The sequence below is a fragment of the Camelus ferus genome, chromosome 6 (assembly GCF_009834535.1).
Source record: "Camelus ferus isolate YT-003-E chromosome 6, BCGSAC_Cfer_1.0, whole genome shotgun sequence".
NCBI classification, from domain to species: domain Eukaryota; kingdom Metazoa; phylum Chordata; class Mammalia; order Artiodactyla; family Camelidae; genus Camelus; species Camelus ferus.
This window is the reverse complement of record NC_045701.1, coordinates 85,861,892-85,882,938: the sequence shown is the minus strand read 5'-3', so window position 1 is coordinate 85,882,938 and position 21,047 is coordinate 85,861,892.

Genomic DNA, 21,047 nt, shown 5'->3' with positions numbered 1-21,047 from the left:
ATTTGCACACCCATGTTCACAGCAGCACTATTTACAATAGCCAAGAGATGGAAGTAACCTAAATGTCCATTGACAGGTGACTGGATAAGCAAGATGTGGTCTAGTCATACATTATTCAGCCTTAAAAAGGAAGGAAATTCTGATACATGCTACCACGTGGATGAATCTTGAGGACATTATGCTAGGTGAAATAAGCCAGCCACAGAAAAATCAAAGATCGTTTGATTCCACTGGTATGAAGTATCTACAGTTGTCAAAATCACAGAGCCAGAAAACAGAATGGTGGTTGTCAGGGGCCGGGGAAGAGGGAAATGGAGAATTGTTTGTTGGGTATGGAGTTTCAGTTTTGCATGATAAAAAAGTTCTGGAGGTTGGCTGCACAACAATGTGAATAACCTTAACATGACTGGACTGTACACTTAAAAATGGTTAAGATGATAAGTTACGCACTACATGTATTTTACCACCATTTTTTAAAAATTGTGAAAACCACTCTTAGCTCGGAGGCTGTACGAAAAGGGCGGCAGGCTGGGTCTGGGCTGTGCTTGGCTGACTCTGTTCTAGCAGAACAGAATCCACTGAATTCTAGAACCCTTCTTTAAGACTGTACAGCCCCCGATCTGAAGTCTCCGGCATGAGCATCATTTCATGAGAAAAAGAGAACTTTTTCTGGCTTCTAACCACACCTGGCTTATGAGGTTCAAATCAGCAGAATCAACTGCAAATCTGAACGGACACCAGAGTCTGACTGATCTGAGCTGCTGTGAGCAGGTCTCAGGTCTGCTTCTGCCTTTAGCCCCTGGGCTGAGTGGTGGGCGTCGTGAATCCCCCCGGCCTCCATGTGATCTAGAATTGCATTGTCAAGTTCACGCCTGATGAGTTTGTGGAATACACCTTGACTCCAGTTCTTTGTTTAACATATTGACTGAGTGTTGGTGCCTTAACGAGACCCTGGAAGTGCAGCGCTCCTGGCCTCGGAGCAATGGCATGTCAGTGTCAGGCCTGTCAGCATCCTAGGGTCCTGGGCCAGTTCCTTGTTGGGCTAGAGGGTTCTGAGGCCCACTCAACTCTAGTGTCCACTGTCAAGGATCCTATCTTTTGTTTTGGCCTAAATTTGTGACAGAACCAGGTCCCCACTCTCCACCCTGGGACAGAGAGGTCCGCATCCATTCGACACAGCTCAAAATGTTACCCCCTTGCCTAGATGCGCGTGGCAGAGGCCGGCTTCCCGTCCTCCCAGCCTGTTTCCTCCTCCTCCTCCCAGCACGGCTGGACTGCCTTTTACAGACCCTCGGGTTGGATGTGACTGAGTTCCAAATATGGGAGGGATGTGCCCAGGCCTGGTCCATAAACCACCCCAGTGACAACCCTCCACGATCTCCCTTCTTTCCCCCAGGGGCTGTGGGCAGGAGCTGGCAGAGCTGCGGGGATGAAGGGCCCGGGCTCCTGAAACGGTGCGTGGAGGCGGGATGCCAGCTCATCAGAGATACCTGTCTGGGCATCTTGTGTGTGAGGAATCAGTTTTAAATTTTGTTGAGCTGCTGAGATTGGAAGTTTGTCTCTCATCGTGGCTAGCGCTACTTTGACAGGTTGATGCAGAGTGAAGATGAGCGCGTGCCTGACTTTTAGACTCTGTGACGAAGACGGACACAGAACAGAGACCCACGGAGGAGTCAAGGCTCTGGGGTCAGATTTGGGCTCAGTTAGCCCCCAAGCGGCCCAAGGGAAGCCCATCACTTTTCTGAGCATCCATCAAGTGGAAAGTTGACCTGTGACTTTGCAGGGCTTTGAGTGAACTTGAGATCTTGGGTGTAGGGCCTGCAGGGTGCCGGCACAGAGTGCAAGCGTCACGTAGAAGTGGCCCTTGTGGGTAGCGTGGTCCCTTTCTAAGGGTGAGAATAGGTCACTTTTCAGGGTGAGGTTTGTCAAAAGACTCTTCCAGATCCAGGCATCATCTCATCTTTGTAGATGGAGACTGATGTTTAGCGCTGAGTATGAACCAGCAGATGGTCACGGGGAGGCTGGAAACCAGGTACGTCCCCCTGGAGGAAGGGGACCAGCATTGCTAATGGGGAGACGGAGGCCCGAGTCACACAGTCACTTGGAGGCAGAAAGCATCCATGCCAGGCTGGTCCCATACGCTCAGGGATTTATTCTTTTTTTTAACGTACAAGTATTTTTTTCTGCATATGTTAAACAAACAATTGGGAATAACTTGGAAAATTCTCTGATCCTGATGAATCTGGGGCCAAATGCAAGGTCTGACCACGGAAGCGGCATGACTGCAGGGAGGGAACGTGGCTGGACAGTGGTTGGTTGTGCACTGGCCCTGTACCGGGTCACAGCAACATGGAATTCGCTTTGATATCAACCCTTGCAGCCCCCTCCCTCACCCCCTCCTAGCCCCTGTGAGGGCTGGTATCTCCCAAAGTTCTGGGAGGCGGGAGCTGGTCCTTAGTGGAGAGGACAGTGGCTGGGAGCCCCAACACCAGCTCCATCTCTCCCGTCACTTCTCAGTGTGTGACCTGATGAATTCCTCAGCCCCTCTGACCCTGCGCAGGCAGGATGGCTTTTCCCAGATCATTGTGTTCCCTGAGGATCTAATGAGACCGTGTGTGGTGTGCACATGACACATTTTAGGTACCAGAGCTTAAGAGAACGAAACTTAAAATGTCCCAGGTTTGATCTCGGTTATAGACCCCTGATTGTACAACTCAGTTTTCTCTCCCCTACCCACACACCAACCTCGTACGCATACACATTCACACACACGCACTCATGTATGCTCACACAAACACACAAATGCACACTCACACAGGACATACACGCACGAATACCCATGTTCTCATCCCACTGCCTCTGATTCCCTGTGAGGCCTTCAACCAGCACCATCCGATCAATGGATAATGCAAGACACACATGTAATTTAAAGTTTCCTAGTATCCATAATAGAAAAAAGAAAGAGGCACAATTAATTGTAATACTATATTTTATTGAACCCAATATATTCAAAACATTATCATCCCAACATGTAATCAATATTTTGTAACCAACATCAATGCAATATCAAAAAACCCCAAACAACTCTATTGAAAAATGGGCGGAAGAACTGAATAGACATTTTTCCAAAGAGAAGATGCAGATGGCCAACAGGCACATGAAAAGATGCTCAACACTGTTAATCATCAGGGAAACTCAAATCAAAACCACAAAGGATCTCACCTCACATCTGTCAAGATGGCCATCATCCAAACGAACACAAATAACAAATGTTGGCAAGGATGTGGAGAAAAGGAGCTCTCGTACACTGTTAGTGGGAATGTAAACTGGTGCAGCCACTGTGGAAAACAGTATGGAGGTGTCTCAAGAAACTAAAATAGAACTACCATATGAGCCAGGGATTCCACTCCTGGGTACATGTCCCCAAAAGACAAAAACAGTAATTGGAAAACATACATGCACCCCAGTGTTCATAGCAGCATTATTTACAGTTGCCAGGATATGGAAACAATCCAAGTGCTCACCAGTAGATGAATGGATAAAGAACATGTGGTATATATACACAATGGAATACTACTCAGCCATAAAAAGAATGAAATTTTGCCATTTGCAGCAACATGGATGGACTTGGAGGGCATTGTGCCAAATGAAATAAGTCAGACAGAGAAAGACAAATACTGTAGGATATCACTTATATGTGGAATCTAAAAAATACAACAAACTGGTGAATGTAACAAAAAAGAAGCAGACTCACAGATGTAGAGAACAAACTAGTGGTTACCTGTGGGGAGTGGGGTGGGGGCAACACAGGGATGGGGGAGTGGGAGGCACAGACAACGGGATGTAAGAGGCTCAAGGATGTACTGTACAACAGGGGAAAGACAGCCAATATTCTGTAATAACTGCAAGTGGAAAGTAACATTTTAAATTGTATCAAAAATATTTTTAAAACCTTAAGATATACTTTTTTTCCGGATTAAAGTCTTTGAACTCCATGTGCATTTCTTTTTTTTTAAGTATTCAACCAGATTTATTAACTTAAACAATGTTCATGATATAGTTTCTTTAAAAAAGCAAAAAGAATGTATGATAGCATGATCAAAGTTTTATAAAACTTCTGTGTTTTGTGTGCAGAGAAAGTCTCAGGCTTAGCACAAATGCTAAGAGACCTAAAAGGTAGAATTTTAGGTGTTTCTTACACGCTTCTTTATACTTCTCTGTGAAACAAAATCTATAAACAAATTAAAAAAAAAAAGAAGGGAGATTGTATTCCTCCAAATACGTAAATGAAACAAATCCCCATTAAATACCACCCGCAGTGTGATCATCTTTCACTGCAGCATCAGAAGTGGGACTCCACCTGCGTTTCATACCCGCATGCACCCCAGTCCCAACTCGCCACGTTTTAAGGGCTCACTATCCACGTGGGCCCCTGGCTGCCCCATCAGGAGTGCAGCCTTAGTCTCTTCCCGTCTCCGAGCTTGGGTTCCTTCAACGGCACCTGCGGCAGGGGGGCATCACAGGATCTCCTTCTGGCCTGACCAGCTCGACCCTCTGGCCTGCAGCCACACTGCCCAGCCCTGGCTGATTAGCAGGGAGTCCCACTGTGCCTGCGGCTGGGACTTAATGAAGCAGAGAGGCACCAGGCTATAAAAATGTCATTAGGCAGCCCTCCAGCCACCGGGTTAACCGTGGAAGTATTAAAAGGGCGCACCGGGGAGATAATCGGCTAATAATTGCTGCAGAGATGAAGGGACTGCCTGGAAAGGTGGCCAAAGCACAGAGCAGTCATTCCAGGCTGGATGTGAGACACAGAAATTACTCCTATAATGTGGGTTTTCAGAAGGATCAGAAGCGACACCTCACCAGTGACCAATGAATATGAGATGGACCAACTTCTGGAACTGTCTAAGAAATTCCAAATTAAGCTGCAGTGATGTGCCCTTTCTCACACATCAGGTTGGTAAATGACTTAGAATGACAATATCCAGTGTCGGTGAGGATGTAGTGAAATGAGCAGGCTTTCTATTTCTCGGGGCGGGATCTAAGTGCACACAGTCTTTCTGAAAGAGGTTTAGCAGTGTGTACCGAGTGCTTTTAAGCTACTGGGGGATCAATCCTTAGGCAAGAATCAAAGGTGTTTTTGGATAGCTTGTGCTGTAAACACATCGTCCCAGAACTTAATGGCTTATGCATGTCTGGGATTTAGCTCACAATTCTGGAAGTTGGCTGAGCCATCTTCTTAGTGGCTTGGCTGGTCTTTCTCACATATCTGCTGTCAGCTAGAGGGTGGCAGGGGACCGGGTGGCAGAGAGAAAGTGCCTCACAGACCTCTGGCCCCAGGCGGCTGATGTCAGCAGGGCGTGGCTGCTGTGCCCTGAAATCCATCCCCCCGTTTGCCCTGAGGCCACACCACCTGGGGGCTACTTTCCTCCAGTGAGTCCCTGTGAGGCCCCAGTGAGGCCCCCAACCCTGGGAAACATGGGGTTCCCCTGACAGCCAACTTTGGCCCAGGCGTGTTTGCATGGTGATCTCAGTGACCACCACAGCTAAAACTCTCTAAGTCACATTGCCACATGTCCAATGGACACACCCAGAGTCCACATGGAAGAGGCATATCCAAGGGAAACCAGAGACGTGTGGAAGAGGAGAGAAGGAGGAACTCAAGGACAGAGAAGGGACACGACTGTGAGACATGGAAAAATACGATGACAGAGAAATTATGATCGGATTTGGCGGTAAGAGCTCACAGCTGCGCTTGTCAAGAGGGACTCAGAGGAACAGTGGTGACCGGAGGGAGGAGGCTGAAGATGGGGAGCCGTGCAGGGAGACCGCGACCTCTGGTCACTCATCTGAGAAGTTCCGCAGTGAGCGGGAGTGGGGGAGGGAGAAGTCACTGATGGAGGAGGTAGCATCAAAGAAGGACTTCTTTATTTTTTATGACATCAGAGCAGGTTTCTGACCTGATGGAATTGATCTGTTGAGATGAAGAAATTAAGAATACAGGGAGACATAGGATCCTGTATGAAGGAGGTCCTTGAAAAAGCCAAAGGGGCAGGATCCGGAGGGGTTTGGTCTTCACTAGAGCAGAGAAGGGCCGTCCGTGGTCATGGATGGGAAGACAGTCCGAGTGCACATTTGGCTGATTTTGCTGCGTTTATCAGCATGCCTGCTAATTCCATTTCATGTGTCCCACCCATTAGACTGTGAATTTATAACATGGCAGGGACATTTCATCACACCCCTAGCAGCTACCCCAGCATGGGGCACATGGTACCTGCTCAAAGGATGCTTGCGAAATAAGTATTTCCAAATCAGTTTCCAGTGTTGGTGTGAAAGGCAGGGGAACACTGCCGTACAAATCAAACCAGCAATATTGGGTGTCCAGTGACTCTGTTTCCCACAGGGCCGTCTTCACCACCCCATCTCTGCTTATCAAAGTCTTCCCACCCCCAGAGCCAACGCCACCTCCTCCAGGAGGTTTTTGACTCTTCCAGTTTCGGGGGCCACCTCCCTCCCTCCAACCTTCACCGGAGCGCGTGTCCGTGACTCTTCTGGCAACTCGCCCATCTGACCTAAATTTAGACTCACTGTGCTTTTCTCCTGGCTGCGTCCTAACCTAACGTCTGTAAATGAATGAATGGTGGGGTCCCTAGGGCTGGAGTTGTGTCCCGGGGCTCCGCACGTGCTCGCTGGACCGAGCTGGACATCTCAGACTCAGCACAGTCTTCCTTCCTCCACGGAGCCTGAGACCACAGCCTGCCCTGCAGGAAGGAAGGTGGCTTGATCAGCAGCTCCACGCAGCCAGCCAGGTGATGGCTTCTCCATTTTCAGTGCGTGTCTAATGGGGAAGGTATAAACCCAGCCAACGGAGACAGCTGTTGCTTTCTGGTTGAGCCTCAGGGTGCTTTGAGATGAGATCAGCCAGAAAGCCTCCTGTTCCTTCTCGCATCCCCCGCACCTGGCACACAGCCGGGCCCAGGGTAGGTCCTCCAAGTGTTTGCAGAGGGGTTGAATTCTGTGGCCTGAAAGGTTTCCTGTGTTTCTGCTGCAGTTTTCCTTGGACTTTAAACTGATAAGTATTTTAGACTTGAAAAGGCCGTTTTAAAGGTTTGACGTAAGCCCCACTCTGCACCAAAGTGGAGACAGGAAACAGCTTGGTCAGGACACGGGGGCTGACTCGGCTGATGCAAGGGAGACTGGTGGGGACAGAGCTTAGATCTGTTCCACGTGGCTCCCGAAGGCAGAGTCAGGACCGAAGGGCAGGGAGAGGCTTACTCCAAGTCAGCTTCCGGCTCGGACCCGGGATGAACTCTCTAACAGTCAAAGCTGTTCCCGGGGGCGGCAGGCTGCCTCACAGGGCAGCAGCCTCCCTCCTGGTCCTCCAGCTGAGCTGGCCAAAAATGTGGCTCTGTTCATGCTTTTGGTCTTGGAGAGAAAAAGGTTGGCACCTACTAATATCAGCAAGGGGACTAAAGGGGCGTCCAGGAGTCTTGTGCTGAGGGGATCCAAGTCTCCCCCACCCTCTGGGCATCCCCATCAGCACCATGGTCCAAGGGAACACACAGAGGATTACTTTCGACCCTCTGTGATAGCATCACGCTGCAATAAACTCTGTGAACTCCAACTTGAAATGCCAGTGTCAAGACAATGGGAAGGTGGAGAAAAATCAGCAATGACCCTTGTCTTCAAGATCTAATATGGGTGCAGAAGTGGGGAGGAAAGAACATTTTGAGGGCCAGGGGTACTAAATAATCATACTCTGCTGTCTTCCTTTGTCTTCAGAACCAACTGAAAGTTGGAAACAGGAAACAGACAAAAGTATATGTATCAGCCTGATGACCCACACGTTTGACTGAAGAACGTGACCTAGGGCCACTGGTCATCTACTGTCTGTGCCGAACTGCCCACTTGCCCACAGTCTGCAGGTCCCCTCCTTCCAGGGACGCAGGGGCTCCTCTGTGTCTGGTGCGCAGTGAGATGGAGCCCCTGCTGCTCTGGAGAGAGGGAAGCAGGCTGGCTGCACACCCTCAGTCCCTCCTCCCAAGTCACCCACCCAGGAAGCCTCTCTTCCGCTTCCTTCAAGAGTGAGTGTGAGGTGGCAGCAGCTGGAAGTGTCTTTCCCACACTCTTGCCCCCTAGGAGTGGAGTCGGCTTTCCCTCCCATCTGTCGCTTGCCCTGGGGACGGGTCTGCTGAGCAGACAGCCACTTGGGTGGGATGCTTAAGGGAACTTGAAGGGCTGGCTTCCCTGCTCCCCACTCTCCATCAAAGTTCACTGCTTGCCTCTTCACCTGGTCATCGGTCCCCCCTGAGGGATTTACTCCTTTGGCTTAAAGCTTTCTCTTAAACTTCACATGCCCGGGAGGTGGGGGGGGTGGGCAGACAGTGTGACTCTTTGTCCATTTCCTCAAATGTCCATGGTCCTCTTGGCTGTGTCCTAGGATGCTCCTGTCCCCTCCCACACACTCTCCTTGGCAACCACATGCAATAGGGAAGAACAAATCTCACTCCATACTGGATCTGTTTATTTTACTTTAACCTTTGTATTCTATTGCTTTTGCTACAAGTTCATCGCTAAAGGGATGCAGCCTATAAGCTTAAACTATACGTAATGGCCCATCTCTGGGACCCCTGCCTCCCGGGTAATGAGCATTAAGCTAAAATACTTTTGTTTAGCTCACAGGAAGCATCCTGACCAGGCCCACCTGGGAATGACTGCAGAAGGAAGAAATTAACACATCCCCTCCAGAGGCTGATGGGAAACAGGAAATATCTGACTTCACTCGTGCCCCCTTTAGTATAAAAGAAGCATAAATTCTAACTCAGGCAAGGTGGTCCTTTGGGACACTAGCCCACCATCTTCTCCATCTGCTGGCTTTCCTAATAAAGTCACTGTGCTGTGCCCCAGCAACTCATCCCTCAATTTACTGGCCTGCCGCGCGGCAAGCACTGTGAGCTTGGACTCGGTGACACTCACCCAGCGGCCTGTCACCCTCCAGGTGCTGACGTCAGGCAAATCTGTGTCTCTTGAACTCCCTGATGCCCACCCGCCTCAGACGGCTGTTCTATTTGAATGTCCCCCAGGAACCTCAAACATGTCCCCCACTGAGCTCACTATCTTTCTCCATATCCTCTGGGACAACGGAGTCAAAACCCACCCTCTTCTCACCAACATTGTCACCTCGTTTCTCTCCCTGACCCTCACCACCGCCACCCTGGTGCCATCTCCTCTCACCCACCAACCGGACGCTCTCCCTCCCAGACCTCTTGACATCCACCGGTCCCTGGCAGCACCACCATCACTCTGGTCTGGACCACGAGGGTACCCTCCTACCTCTTCCAGCACCCGCCCCCGACATCGTCTGTGCTCCTGGCTCCTTCGCTCCCCTTCTCACACCTCTGGCTTCATCCCCTTCCCCTTTCCCCCCTCCCCTCCCACCCTTACACTTATGCTCACTCTGCTTCCTGGAGGGCCTCTCCCCCTTTGCCTCCAGTCCCAGGCTAACTCTTACTTATCTTTTGTGATTTCAGCTTAGTGTCACCACCTCCAGGCAGCCTTCTGTGACCCCTCAACCTGGTTAGAGGCCCTTTCTGCGTGCTTCCATATCACCTGCCCTGGGTAGCGCTTGCCATGCTGTATCACAATTGCCCAGTTTTCTTGTCTGCGTCCTTCTTTGGACTCTTAGATCTGCCAGGCCACGGACTTTTGTTATCTGCCTGTGGAATCCCTAGTGCCTTACTCAGTGCCTGGCAGCTATCACGTGCTCATTAAATCCTTGTTGATAGAACCCCAAGTCTGGTAATAACAAGAGGGAAGGTCTTCACATCTGTAACTACATCCTTGGCACTGTGCCAAGAAACTTATATGTAATAAATAGCTTGCTTAGTTCTCACAGCAGCCCGTGACGGAGGCACTACACTCATCCCCACTTTGTAGATGAAAAGACTGAAGCACAGAGAAGGTAAGTGACTTACCCAAGACCACAGAGCTGTAAGTGGCAGAGCTGGGATGTGAATCACAGCAGCCCCACCCCGGCACCCATGATAACAGAGGTTATCTCTGTGCTGCCCAGCCTGTGCCATGAGAGGGAAAAGCACAAAGGGTAGCATGCTTGTCCGCTAAGGAGACTGGGCTCCAATGAGGAGGCAACAGAGCCCATGTCGGAAGGAGGGCTGGGATGCTAAATCTAGCCTGTGAAATTCATGGACTTGTGAACCCTGTGACCAACCTCAGTCTCCTCGCTCCTCCAGGATGCGGACAAAGCAAATAATACTTTCTCTTTCTTACACAAGAGGCATTTGAGGATCAGAGAGGCTGAGTTGCTTCTACAAAATAACACAGCTCCGAAGTTCCAGGGCTGAGCTTCCAGGACACCCCTGGGTCCACCTGTTTACGAGCAGATCAGGCCCAACTCCACTCGAGGTATCTTGGACCTAAGCAAGCAGTAAACAAGATAGGAGGGTGGTATTTTAAGTTGGATGGGGCTGGGCTTAATAATGACAGAAAGAGATGGGAACGCCATGGGTTTTGCTAAGACATTGTGGGAGAGGCATAGGAGTGAGCGCGGATGAGGGATGTGTTGGAAGAAAATAAAGCCACTGCTGGTTTGTACCACCCTTGGCTTAAAAGCTTGCAACAAACCAGCCCCATTTTCGTTGAGCAACCTGTCTGGGAGCCCACACCTCACTCAGCCTGTGGGGGGTTCTCCTCCATTGACGTTTGTTCCATCAACTCAGGGCAGTGGATCAGGTGTCAAATTCAGGCTGCGTGTGGGTTTATTTGGCTTGGGGTTCACTGTTTGGGTTGCTGTTACAGAGCTACAATTATTTGATTCAGTCCTCTTGTTATCAGACGTGGGTAGTTGAGGGTTTCAATCTGCCAACATTTAGATTGCCTGGGGAGATCAGCCAGCTCTTCCTCCATCCAAATTTTAAATGCCTGCGGTCAGTGTCCCCGCAGCGGGTTCCGGGCGGATGCTAGTGAGACAGGAGGGAAGGGGGCAGGGCACAGCCACTCAAGGAATGACAGCAACCAAAATGGTGGAAGATTCACCTCCTAGTTGGCCTTGAGGATTGAGAGGTTTAACTTCTAGTAGAGCCTGAGCTTCATTATAGGCTCATTGTAACAGCATGATCAGATAACATGCCCGCAGGCGCCATGACAGCCCCAAGGCCAACCGCAAAAGGCCAGAGAATGCGCGGTGGCCCAGTCCCTGGGAATCCCAGCCCCTTCCCCAGGGCAGTTGGATTGATCCCACCTGTAGGCGCGTGAAGCTACTGAGATCATAAAAAGTGACACCACCACGCCTAGTGGCCCTTTGTGCTCTCTCCCTCCCCTTTGGACACGGCCGACACTCTGTCTGTGGAGTGTGTACCTGCTTGTACTTTAACCTGAGCACCCGATTCCCACACTTCTTTCCTGGCCTCACACTCTATGCGGTGTGTATCTCTCTAAATAAATCTACCTTTATTCAACGGTGGTTCGCACTTGAGTTCTTTCCTGCGCGAAGCCAAGGACCCACACTTGGCGGGGCACATCCCAGGGGCTCAACCGAGACCTGGGACACAGCCCTCCTGATGCCCCACATCTGTTTTCCTGCATCACTAGCAGGACCAGCCCCCAGTCCCAATGACAACAGCCGTGGGTGGTGAAGCTGGACGGCTATTTGGTGGCTAAGTCTGGGGCTGTGTGGCCAGACTGCTGGGTTTGGACTCTGGCCTCTCTGGGAAAACCCGTCTCTTCTCCCTGCCTCAGTGGACTTCGGTGGAGCCCCTCCAGGCTGAGCACCCTCCCCAACCCACCAGTAAGGAAATTCAATTTCCATTCACTTCTCTCCTCTTTGCCAAATCACATCTATTTTGACTTTCATCTCTGTCTCTACTACTGGAAGATAGACAGACCCCTCCCAGCCCTAGGACAGAGGCTGTGTGTCTTATCTCTGCACGTCCAAAGACGGGGCAATCACTGACATCTAGGAAGGGCTCAGACACACAGCTGAAGGTTGAACAAGCATGGCATTCAAGGCATCCATGGGAGGCAGACACAGCACCTTTGATGCACGGGCAGGCATCTGTCTTTACATGGTAACACCTCCGAGATCAGGTGCATCTTACAACCCCTGCGGCCGACGGCATGTGCCATTCCTGCTTGTGCAGGCCAAAGCTTGCAGAATGTGGGTGAGCTGCTTATAAGCAAATCCCTTAAACAATAGTAGAGCACTTTTTTAAAAAATTACTGCATCTGGAGGCAGAATAATGCCCTCCCCCACAAAAGATGTCCACATCCTAATGTGTGACTATGTTACTTTCCGTGGTAAAAAGGAACATCGCGAGTTTGATTAAGATGAAGATCTTGAGACAGGGAGATTATCTTGGATTATCTATAATCACAAGGGTCCTCGGGAGAGGGAGGCAGGGAGGCCAGAGTGAGAGGAGAGGTCATGACCGAATCAGAGGTCTGAGTGATGAGGCCATGAGTCAAGGAATGCGGGCAGCCTCTAGAAGTAAACAGATTCTTCCCAAAGCTTCCCGAAAAATGCAGCTCTGCTGACACCTTGATTTCAGCCCAGTGAGGCTGGTTTCTGATTTCTGACCTCCAGAACTGTAAGCTAATACACTCGTGCAGTTTATGCCGCTAAATCTGTGGTAATTTGTTACAGCAACCAGATGAAACTAATGAATTAGAATCATCCTCCTCTTCCTGGTACAGAGAGGGAGACATCCTTACAAACGGAGGCTTCCTTCATCGATATAAATGTCATTTACAAAAGGGTAATTTCTACTCTCTTTTCAGAGCTTTGCCTAGGTCTGCCGTTCTCAAAAATAATCTGCTCAGAAAAATTCTTATGCCAAAGAGCTGTATTTAGGGGGTGGTATATTCTATTACATCTCAGTAGCTATGGGATCAGGGTCACACATTTAATCTGTACTATAAACAGGCTGCGCAGAAAAAAACTTTTACTTAATGTGGAATGAACGTAGTCTTCCTCCTGAGCTCCCACCCCCTGGTTAGTGGGCAAAAATATGATCTGGATCTGGTTTCGAGTATTCACAGATCTGAGCCTTCAATCAGTACCTTAGATGTGGTGTCTGTTCTCTTAACTGGCCTCTTCCTGCTGTTGACTGAAAAATATAAATTAAAAAAACGCACAGCGTAAGTGCTGTGAGTTGAGTTTTATTCAGGATCTTACCGAGGACTAGAGCCCGGGAGCCAGCCCCGCAGATAGCTCTGAGGAACTGCTCCCAAGAGAAGGGGAGGAGCCAGCCCACACGTGAATTTTGGCTGGGGAGTACGCGCTGTCAAGACCTCGGTGATAGCGCTAGTCACAAGGGTCAGAGATCTGGGTTAATGCTTTCAGTGCTTTTCTACGTCTGGGAAGATGCAAGAATCTGGAATCATTGAAATTCCTCCTTAGATGTGCACTCTAACTCTCTAGGGGCCCAAATATCCAAAACGTGGACTGCTTTGCTCTGAATTCCTTTCAGGTAAACTTGTAGGTCAGTGACGGCAACGGCTAATTACCTGACCCCTGTAGAACTGGATGGTGGGCAACATTCTTTGTTTCCACTGCTCCCTGCCTTCTCCAGAAGGTGGTTTCTGGTCAGTGGGGCAGAGGAGCGTCCACATCCTGAGGTGTGAGGGGTGCCATACACCGAATGTTTGTGTCCCCCCAAATTCTTATGTTGAAACTTTATCCTCAGTGTGACGGTGTTAGGAGGTGGGGTCTTTGGGAGGTAAGTAGGTCATGAGGGTGGAGCCCCCATGAGTGAGATTAGTGTCCTTAGAAAAAGGACCCCAGAGAGGGCTGTGGCCCCTCCCACCATGTAAGGACACAGCAGGAGGACAGCAGTCTATGAGCAAGGAAGCAGACTCTCCCCAAACACCAGACGAGATGATGCAGGAAAACGGATGTGGGGCATGAGGAGGGCTGTGTCCCAGGTCTCGGTTGAGCCCCTGGGATGTGCCCCGCCAAGTGTGGGTCCTTGGCTTCGCGCACGAAAGATCTCAAGTGGGAGCCACCATTGAGTACAGGTAGATTTATTTAGAGAGATACACACCGCATAGAGAGTGAGGCCAGGAAAGAAGTGTGGGAATCGGGTGCTCAGGTTAAAGTACAAGCAGGTACACACTCCACAGAGTGCAGGCCGTCTCTGAAGGGGAGAGAGAGAGAGCAAAGGGCCACTAGGTGTGGTGTTATCACTTTCTATGGTCTCAGTAGCTTCACACGCCTACAGATGGGATCAATCCAACTGCCCTGGGGAAGGGGCTGGGATTCCCAGGGACTGGGCCACCGCGCATTCTCTGGCCTTTTGCGGTTGGCCTTGGGGCTGTCATGGCGCCTGCGGGCATGTTATCTGATCACACTGTTACAATGAGCCTATAATGACGCTCAGGCTCTACTAGAAGTCAAACCTCTTAATCCTCAAGGCCAACTAGGAGCTGAATTTTGGTGTTAAATTGCTGTCACTCCTTGAGCGGCTATGCCCTGCCCCCTTCCCTCCTGTCTCACTGTCAGCCCCTTGATCTTGGACTTCCAGCCTCCAGAACTGGGAGAACTTCTTGTGGTTCACAAACCACCTAGTCCGCAGTTTTCTGTTATAGGAGACCCAGTGGACTGAGACAAGGGGATGGAGACCTTGACCGTTCCTGAGCCTCTGGCTCTGTTCCTGGCATCTGTGGGTCTCTAACATCAAAGACGCTAGGGACAAGGGCAACTTGCCATCTGGTCTGGGGCTTGTTCAATGTCCAGGACTGCTCCTGCTTTGCTCCTGGCTGCCCTCCAATCAGCCCACTGGCTTGAACGTCAAGCCTGAGTGTCACCTGGCCTTGACCAGGACAAGCCCTCTGATGGTCCGTTCAGCCACTGCGCCACTGAGGACAAAGCTAAAACTCTGAGTGCCCCTTGGCTGGCCCTCTTGGCACCTTTCTGAAGGTGGGGGCCAGGGAATAGTCACCAGCTCCTTCTTTGCCTTTCTGACATTCTCACTGATGGGAAACCCTCCCCTATCTTCCAGCCTTGGGCCCAGGAATTAAAATCAGAAAAAAGGATTCTGACTCCTTTGCTTTCCAACCTCTCATATCTCCTTTCTCTCTCTCTCGCACAATCCTCCAGGCCCCCAGGGGCCAGCTGCGTCCTTTGCTTTTACTTCCCCATCCTCCTACTCCCCTGCCCCTCCTGCAAGTCTCTGGGCTTTGCCGCTGACACGCTAAAGACAGAGATAAAGGCTCTTAGCACGTCCTCTCTTTCCTCAGTGCTTTCAACATCAGGTCTTGCAAAGCCTCTCCTGCTTCAGAGCAATGAGCCTTCTGGCTGCCCTGGAGGGAGCAGATTCAGGGAAACTGGATTGAAAGAGAGAAATGAAAACGCATTGGTTTAAATTTACAAAAAGATTATCCTTGGGACACTCTTATGATAATTACGGCCCTGGGAGTGGAGGTGAGGTCTCCAGAGCTTAAGAATGAACTTCAGACAGAGCTTTTGCCAATTCATGGTCTTAAGTCACCGGGACATCAAAATGTGAAGAGAAGTCCAGGGAAGCAGCAGCCTTAGCTGGGTCTGGGTCTGGAACCCTTGGGAGCTCGTGCAACTCCTCTGAATCGGGCTCCCACGTTCTGCCAAAGTCAGCTCCCTGCGGGACTTGGGGTGGCTACACGGTCTACCCAGGGGGAGGAGTGGTAGACTGCAGGGAGGGCTTGTTAGAAGGAAGCTGTCTGGGGCAGAGGGATGTGAGTGCAGAGCCCAGCTGCAGGGAGCCCATGAGAAGAAGAAAATGCAGAGCAAGATGATAAGATGTAAAGACCTGACTGAGGCCAATTCAGAAACCCTAGCCCGGCAAGCACTGAACCATCTACTTCCATCCATGCCCATCGTTGGCAAGCCAAGAGCCCATCAGTCCTCCCCGAGCCCTCGCGACAGCCCCCTGCAGGTCTTCCCGCCTCACTCTGGGTCCCTCCAATCACTTCCTCGCTCAGCAGCTGGAGAGTCCACCATCCTGTGGATTTTCCCATTGACCATGTCTTACGAAGCCTTGCGTGGTCTGGGCCAATGGCTCTCAACCCTGACTGCATATAATTATCCTGCTGGCCCAATCCTAAGTGATTCTAACTCACTTAATCTGGGGTGAGGTGATTCTAACATGCACCAAGGATTGAGAACCCCTGAGTTTGCCCTACCAACTTCTCCAACCTCATCTCGTGCCATCCTCCCTCTCATTTTCTCATTTCAATGTGGGACAGCACGTGGCTCTTTTTTTCCCAGCACCTCTCATTTGTCAGTCTGCTTTCCCCCCTGGACTGTTGGTACTTGCATATCTCCACTGCCCAGAAACCCTAAACATTCATCAGATCTTAGCTTAAACGTCCCTCTCTCAAGGAAGCCTTTCTGACCTGCTGGGCTGGATCATGCTCTCCTCTTTCATGCCATATTGCTCAAGGTCCAGCTAGGAAAACAGAGGTCCCTCTAGGTGCTTCAGATAGAAGGGATTGAAATGTAGGAATTGGCTACACAGGTGATGGAAATACCGAGCAGTCTAGCAGGGGATGGTGTGACAACAGTAGGGAGCTGCTACCACCCTTCGGGCCAGCAGGATAACAGATGTTTTCCAGATGCTGGGGCAGTTTGGCTGGAGCTAGAATGCAGTGAGGGCTGCCTACTGGGAGCTGGGACCACAAAGGAAGGGGCTCTCTGATGAGCGACAGACACAAGAAAGAAGCAACCATTGCAGGAGATGTCACCCAAAGCACAGAGAGAGGGAAGAAAATACCCTGGCTTCTCCCTCCCTTCCACCTTCCACTTTCCCGTCTCCCACCAGTGCCTCCCATTAGCCCAAACTGCTGAGACTCCAGATGGCAAGGGAGCCTAGGAAATTTAATTCTACTTGATACCAAGTAAAGAAGATGTTCTAGTTATCTATTGATACTCCTAAATTTAGTGACTTAAAACTATTGTCATCACACATGGTTCTGGGGATTGATTGGGCTTGTCTGGGAAGTTCTCACTTGAGTTCTCTCATCCAGTTTCAGCCAGATGATAGCTGAGTTGAAGGCTCAACGAGATTGGCACACTCACAGGGCTGACATTTGATGCTGGCTCCCAGCTGGGAGCTCAGCTGGAACTGTCAGCCAGAGCTCTGACATGTGGCCTTGGAGCTACCTCCCAGCATGAGGGCTGGATTCCCAAAAGGAGTATATCAAGATCAAGATTTCCAAGAGACCCAGGCAGCAGGTGTAAGGCTTCTTATGACCTGACCTTGGACGTCATCTCTGCTGCATCTATTGGTCAAGGCTTAAGTTGGAACCCAAGGGATTAAAAGAACAGGCTTCATTTACCAACGGGAGAATAGCAAATAGATACAGGGAGAAAAAGAATTAATGGCGGCCATCTTTGGACACAAGCCACTATCATCCAGTCTATAGTCACAATTCACATCCCTTTCATACGCAAGTTTTACTCACCCCACTGCCAAGACACCCAAACTTTCATCCCATTATGGAATAGAATTCAGGCTCACAGTCTTGAGCCTCATAATATAAAGCAGGTCCAGGTGTGGATGCGGCTTGCTGTGGTCTGAATGCTTGTGTACCCCCAAAGTTCTTGTGCTGAAATCTTAACCCCCAAAGATGATAGTATTTGGATGTGGAGCATTTGGGGGATGCTAAGTCAGGAAGGTGGAACTCCCATGAATGGGACTAGCGCCTTATAAAAGAGGGTCCAGAGAGCTCCCCGGTCCCTTCCACCATGTAAGGACACAGTGAGAACCAGAAAGAGGGCCTCTCCCAGAAGATAACCTCGCCGGGGTCTTGATCTTATACTTCCTGACCTCCGTAACTGTGAGAAATAAATTTCTGCGGTTTTTGGTGTTTTGTTACAGCAGCGCAAGATGAATAAGACAAGCCCCTCTGATGCAGCTGCCCCAGGATGGTTCCTCACAATCTGAAGACCTGAAAATTAAAGAGACAAGTATGTGTCCCTTCACAGTCCCAGTCCCAGCATGGTGTGAGACAGGCCAAGGGTAAACGCAGTAGCAGGCCCAGTCAAGAAGGGATGGGGGACTAGGAAGTCAGGAGGATGTGAGGCACCCAGGAGCCCCCAGGCCGCAGCAATTCTGAGATGCAGCTGGGTGAGCGCCACCAGTTCCTTGACTGAAGCCCAGTCCTGCTCCCTGGCAGTGCCTCTCCATGACTCCGGGCTCTTGGTTCTGCTCTCTTCTCTCCTTTCTTTTCCTTAAGAAATGGCCTGTGTGCACAGTCAAGTAGCTTTCTCAGCCTGCCTCCTGCCTACACTGTGTTCAGGCCAAAAAAGGTGTCTTGTCACTCTGAACTGTCTCTCTCCCTTCTGTCTACGCTGCTATATTCCCTCTGAAATTCGTGTGGGTTTCCTATTATTAAATAGTAAAATATGCATTTCTTTCCAGGATGTCCCCTTCCATATTTTGGGCTACCTGTGAGGCTGCTGTGAGACATCTTTTCCTACAAGCTTAGCTGTCCAGTGGGGATGGTATGACAGGCACCCCCTATGGCTGTTGGACGTCCTCTGCTCTAACAGAGGTCTGTGAGACACATCCTCAAATCTTCCTGGTATCGAAAGAAAGGACTTGGGACTTCATTTTACCTTGACATGCCACATGTTCCCAGTGTTTCCCTGGATTCGATCTTTGCCATGAATCCATTTCTTTACTTTGAAAACATCTTGTCATTGGAAAGCTTCCTTTGGGTTCTCTAGATCTCCTCTAGATTCTGTTTGAAAATCAAACAGTTCCTTTTTCTTTTAGCTTATCTGCCTATACCCCTGTCTCATGCGCAGCTAAAAGGAGCCAGTTGGCACTTCAAGCATTCCACCCGGAAGCCTCCTTCGCCAGGCCCTTAAGTTCATTAGGTGCAGTTTGTAATGTTCCCAGTTGACCCAGGCAACCACCTCACTAATTGACCTCCAGGTATATAAATCACATCTCTTATCCTCCAGTCTCCAATAATAATGTCTTTGCTATCCTTCAAACCTTCACTCACAGTCTCTTTGCTTGAAATCCTTCCAGCTCTCACCTGCTATGCAGTTCCAAATAGATCAGCATCTCATTTTCCAGTATTAATTTTTTTTCTCTGCTTATCTATTACTGTGTAAGAAACCAGCCCAGAACTAAATGGCTTCCGTAACAACGTATTATCTCTTGCATTCTGTGGATTGGCTGGGCTCACCTGGGGCCTCTCATAGAGTTATAGTCAAACGGCAGCTGGGCTGTCAACCACGTGGTCACTCCATGAGCCTTGGGCCTCTCACAGTATAATGGCTGAATTCCAAGAGGGAGTGTCCCAAGAGCAAGCGTGATCTAGCCTTGAACATCACTTCCGCTGTATTCTTTGATCTCCAGATCAAAGCACTCACAGGCTAGACCACGTTCAATCAGACGGAGAAATACATTCCACCTCCCACCCCAGTGTGCCTGGGGGTAGCCAGCTGGGATGGCCAAGAGACTCCTTGCTCAGCCTCACCCCTGTCCTCCTGCATCTGCTCCCAGCCTTGGCCCCGGTCCACGGAGAGGAGTCTGCATGAAGTCAGCTCTCTAGGGAAGACAAGTGGGCTAGCTGCCCGTTGGTAGTAGAGGAGAGAAAAATCAAATGCAGTAATGTCCAAGTCATCAGTCCCATTTGCTTGTTGCTTAATATTTCACATTTGCTATTCATTATTTGCCTATCTCTGGGGATTCAGTGGAGACCAGGCATACAGTGGGTACTTGAAAAAAAGCAGGAAAAGGGTAGTCCTCCGAGTCTGGGCCCCTGATTTTGACCCCGTCATGTAGTCCTACATTAGCCCAGAGGGAAGTATGTGTGACCTCTGCCTTTTGATGAGGCACCAAGAACTCAACTGACTTGCCCTTGATCACACAGCTGGTAAGCGGCGAAACTTATATTCGACTGTCAACCCAAGCTCTTGTTTAAGCCACTAAGTATATGTCTTTCTTTTATTTATTTACGTTTTGGAGTTACATTGATCAATATATTACATTCCCAAATTAATGCTTTTTACCTAGTGTCCCTTGGTTTACAATAAATTCAACTTGATTCAGTCAAATCTTAAGTTTTAGCATACTGACAAATGTGGTATTTCAAAAAAAAAATCTTTTAAACTTAATAAAATGTAAATGCTTACTTTAAGTCCTTCTTTGAATAAAGATGGCATATGGTGGTGGGGGAGCAGGAATAAATTAACTTCTGTAAGTCGTTAGGTAAAATAACAGCATTGATGTGTTGGGGGAATAATTCCTAGCACTGCTGGTCTGCTGAGCAGCCAGAAGGTGAGTGGGCAGCTCTTAAATGTTTTGATGTCATTGTGAGAATTGCAGTTAATGAAAAAAGAACAGGTGTAGGGCTCATCACAGCATTCGGGGTCATGAAAGATGAGCTTCTCAAGGAAGACCTTCCTGTGTGTCCTGGGGTTGGTGAGCACACCTGGTTCCCTGGGCAGGTGTTAGGTTTCCCTTTCAAGATTCTATGGTAGCCTTTTTAAAACTTTTACCACTGCTCAGTGGAGGGGACTGGATGCTGTCTCTGCTCTCCTGGAACCTCTCGGAACCTTCAGTGAGCACGGGGGCAGGTCTTCTCACTGACTGGAAAGTGTTTGGGTTCCACAGTGGCCTTAAGCTGGACCTCCTGAATTTGTGGGTGACTTCTCCTGAATTTGTGGGTGACTTCTGCTCTGAGGCAGTTGGGTCCAGAGCTACTTAGGATAATATTTGAAGAAAAATAATATAGTAATTGTGGAGTCAAATTGTATTCCCTTCCTCTGTTCTCTCTCTCTTTTTTTTTTTTTTTGTCCAAAAAGCAGGTGCATATAATCCTGCCATCTTTAATCCCCCTGAACTCTAAGTCTTCTAATCCAGAGTAGACACCTAAGAGCTACATCAGTGGAGTCATTATGTGGGTTAAATAGCAGATAGCACTTATTAAGCACCAACTACTTACCAGGCACTTTTCTAAGCTTTTACGTGTGTTGATACATTAAGTCCTTCAAACAAAGCCTCACGGGAGGTCCTACTGTCACCACGTGTGAA